The sequence below is a fragment of the Salmo trutta genome, chromosome 24 (assembly GCF_901001165.1).
Source record: "Salmo trutta chromosome 24, fSalTru1.1, whole genome shotgun sequence".
NCBI classification, from domain to species: Eukaryota; Metazoa; Chordata; class Actinopteri; order Salmoniformes; family Salmonidae; genus Salmo; species Salmo trutta.
The window spans coordinates 36422353-36426444 of record NC_042980.1 but is presented as its reverse complement, the minus strand read 5'-3'; the positions used below and the strand labels follow the sequence as shown (position 1 = coordinate 36426444).

At 45.5% G+C, this 4092-nt stretch overlaps 1 protein-coding gene across 1 annotated transcript in view; it reads right to left on the bottom strand.

The window, feature by feature from the left end:
* Positions 1-3582, bottom strand: part of LOC115160548 (BCL-6 corepressor) — a 49504-nt gene extending 45922 nt beyond the window's left edge. The window contains exon 1 of the mRNA XM_029710714.1: positions 2899-3582. The gene's annotated coding sequence lies outside the window, so the exon portion shown is untranslated. The remainder of the gene's footprint in view (positions 1-2898) is intronic.
* Between the last annotated feature and the right edge of the window lie 510 nt (positions 3583-4092).

Genomic DNA, 4092 nt, shown 5'->3' with positions numbered 1-4092 from the left:
CCAGGACCGAGTTTGGGAATCCCTGGTATAGTGTATGGAGCGGAGAGATCAGCCCTTCTAGCATGACGACCTTTTGTTACGCGTGACGGCGAGCTATTCAACCAGGCTCGCAACCCGTGATGTTGAAAAGGTTTGCCAAGAATGCAAGCTCTATAAACCTTGGTGATTCTCCCATGTCTGTTGAAGTTATTCATAAACTTGTGGCGGCTACAAAATAGCGTTCACACAAAATAACTTCAAATACTCCCCTAAACAGACTCTCTCTCTCTGCGTGCGAACGGACACCTGGGGAATGGATCAGCACGGGTGATCTCTTCACCCGAGCACAGTGGAAAATGATGCACAAAACAGTCCAATGGCATGCTCGAAAAAATGACATGCAGCCTGATCAAAATGTAAAGTAGCGGGTTGAGGCTTTATGAAGTTTAGTAGCCTGGGGCGGAATCTACTCCGTGGTCGAAAGGAACTCTGGGTCTGCTGCGGATTAAACGACAATGTTATTCACTAACACAGCTGGGTGAAGAACGGGTCGTTTTCTATGGGTCGTCCAGAGACTCTTATCCAGACTGTCTTTCAATAATCCCACAAAGGAGGATACAACAACCACTTAATGTGCCCATATTTTGTAAATAAAACCCGTTTTTAAAATAAGGGTCACTCACAAGCAATCACAATAGTTATAAAGATGCTAAGTGTGCCTCATTACGCAAAGAACCGTCTGGAATAGTCCCATACGGTGGCATTATCCAACAAATCGATAAGATTTGGCTAAACAGAAAACCTCCCACACATGCTGTGTGTGCGCGCTCATGCTGTGAGCAAGACCACTCAAGGTCTGGAGGAAGGCAAACACCGCTTGTCATCCCAAGGTAAGACTTTTGGAATTAATACCTGGTTCATATGAATTATCTTGTTGGGGTACAACAAATAAACAACAATCCCTCTTAATGCTTCCTTACCAGTACTGCACGATATTCAGCACTAACAGGGGAGTCTCAAACGTCAACTAACATGGAAACCAAACTACTGTTTTCACTCTTCAAGACACACAAGACTTTCCATTTCTTTAACTGTCTCAAATGTAAGGTTCCCACTTGCTTCTACTATGATTCAGTTCGCACAGACCAAAGCCTTCTCTGTCCAAAACCAGATCTTAATTTCCCCCTTTCAGGGTAGGCCTACTTATGATCATTGCTGAGTCATGTCATGGGACAATAGCAATGCAAGCTCTCACTGACGTTGGCCCACTGCCTATTGGTCTATATGAAGTGATCACTTATCTGCCACAGTGATGGGGAAACACTATGTTAGATATCTCAGTTTCCTTACCCAGCTCAAGGTAGTTGGAGAAAGAGTAGGCCATGGGGAGAATCTCAATTGCACACTCCTTGCGTCATCTCTCCTCGCCTCCTTCTCAAAACCGATTTTAGAGAAAGCCAGAGGTCCCTCCCCTCTGACCTTCTCCTCCAATGGGTTTTGTGAAGAAAGTGAGAGAGGACGCCAGGAGTATGCAATTGAGATTCTCCCCATGGCCTGTTCCTCCTTGCATAGTAGCTATAGGCCTAGGGCCCTAGGCTATATGCTCAGGCAAGCGAGGTATAGCCTACTTAGGAAGTATATGCTAAACAGGATGTGGGTGTTTGTGTACTATAGTGGTGTATTTTTTTGGATTACCAGAGAGGATTTGGTCGACTCTAACATTCTAGATCCGTAACTAACCTCGCCAATGAGCTGGAAACAATGAGGTAGGGAACATCGATCCCCAATTAGTGTTCTATCACTGGCCAGAAGACACACTGCATGCGCTGAGAAAACCTGCCATGGGGCTTTGGCTGCGTGCGCAGTAAGAACATGGACAACAGGACTAACAATAGCCAATACAAATATCTACCAAAAAGTAGGTTAAAGGAATTTGCTGGTGCAAGGTGGTGATTTAGGCCCTAAACAGCCAGGGAGTTCCCAGATCAGGTTGACACCCTGGAGGACTGAAGTGTTTTCAGTGCGTTTCTCCAATGAGAGACCCCGTGTGTGGTATGCAGGTCTATATGCAGCATTCGATACAGTTTCTATCTGTTCCGCACATCTCGCACTCTACCACTCCGGGTCAACTAGCTCCCCTCTGTACCTCACACTCCCACTACAAGCACAAAAAAAACACAGTGTTGAACCGTATGTAAACGGAACAATCCGCTCCTCTTGGCAGGGCGAGGCTGTATTCCGTAACCTTGTTTAGCGCGCGCGCACACACACACACACACACACACACACACACACACACACACACACACACACACACACAGAGATTAAAAACACTCGATTCAAACACTCGATACACGCTTCGATCTTTTGAAGAAAATAAGCTTAATTTAGTAGCCTAGCCTAATTAACAAAGAACAAGTATTATCAGTCAATTTCCATCCAACCATTCTTGGAACCGTTCGCTGACCCGACTGCTGACAGCGAAGCCTCGTCCTGACCTTCCGACGCATCCGTCTCTCCTGGTTGACAGCACTGCCCCTGTCGCCTAGCCCAGGGCCGAATGACTAAACAACCAATGTTATTTATCAACCACATGCCACTGCCCCGCCGAAACACACAAAGACCACCCTATGCGCTATTCTTAGAAGTTGCCATTCCACTCTCTCCCCCTTCTCTCACACACGGAGATCAAATCACTCCGAACCTGTACTAGAGCTGTAGACAATTTTCTTCGTATTTTTATGCTTACACTTCTGAGATTGACAGTCAGTCTGGAAAAATCCATCTATGTCGCAGTCGTTGTGGTTACCATTCACACTATAGGCTATCCTCATAAGCGGGGAGACCAAGGTTTACAATTCAACAGTGGCAGACAGAATAAAACACCAAACGTCTTTATTGCCCACATAATTGTCTTACCTGGCAGTTAGCTGCTAATTCCAATCGTCTGCTGTCAACTTGACGTCTTTTTCCAGTTTTTTCCCCCCAAGTTGTTCACGGCTCTGAGCAAAGATCCGTGCGTTGAGTTTAGGATTCCGTTATAAAAGCATAGATATCCATCCCTTCCCGGGCCAGCGAATGTTCAAGTCCTTGGATAGAAACATTCAGAAGTGTTTCTTACTGTGTATTTAGTTATCAGTCAATTATACCAAATGTTACACTCGGTGTTATTTTCAAAACACTTTTTTAAAGAGAACATTTCGTCAAAAATCGACTTCGTGTGACAAATCCCGAGAAAGATTGTCAATCATTCTTTACAGAACGAGCCAGAGGCGTGGTAACGTACCGTTTAGCAGAGCGCAAGCATACAGGTGGCGAGGTCCGCGGACCCCAGAAATTCATTCAGCTCGGTCGTAGGCAGCGCCATGTTGGGTTCTATTTGAACACGCCGTTTCAACGCTCTTACTTCCACTCTCGTCATTCCCAATCTATTCCAAAAATACTATTTATATCCAGCGATATTGTGAGAAAGGTCGGAATTGTTTAACTTTCCGTCGTTTTTCATCTTAAAGCTCTTGGTAGCCCCGTTTGCGGAGTTGCTGAGGACACCGAACGGTACTCTCGGGAGCGCGGAGCGGAATGAGTGGAGTGTTGTACTGCGAGAGACTCTCCCAATCTCAGACTCTACCCAGAAGGCCTGTCGGGAGACCGCAATTACCATAAACCTCCAGCGCACACACACACACATACACACACCGCGCTTTGGGGCAAGCGTGTAAAACAAAATATGAGCGAGAGACAAGAGGGAGGGTGACAGAGTAAGGTAAAAGAGCAAAATGAAGTGAAAGGTAGACATTTACTGAGGGATGACAGCATAGCGTAATGGAAGGCTCAGGCAGAGAAAGAGAGTGGGATAAGGAAAGTGAAGAGGTAAAATATAGGATTATGATAGAGAGAGAGGGAAGTGGGAAAACAACGCAAGAAGAGAGAGAACCAGATCTTCCAAGTTCAATAATGAGCTGTTAAATTCTGGCACCTGAAGTCATTTTTACGTTTACGTTTTAGTAATTTGACGCTCTTATCCAGAGCTTCATACAGGAGCAATTAGGGTTAAGTACCTTGCTCAAGGGCACATAGACAGATTTTTAACCTAGTCTGCTCAGAGATTCGAAC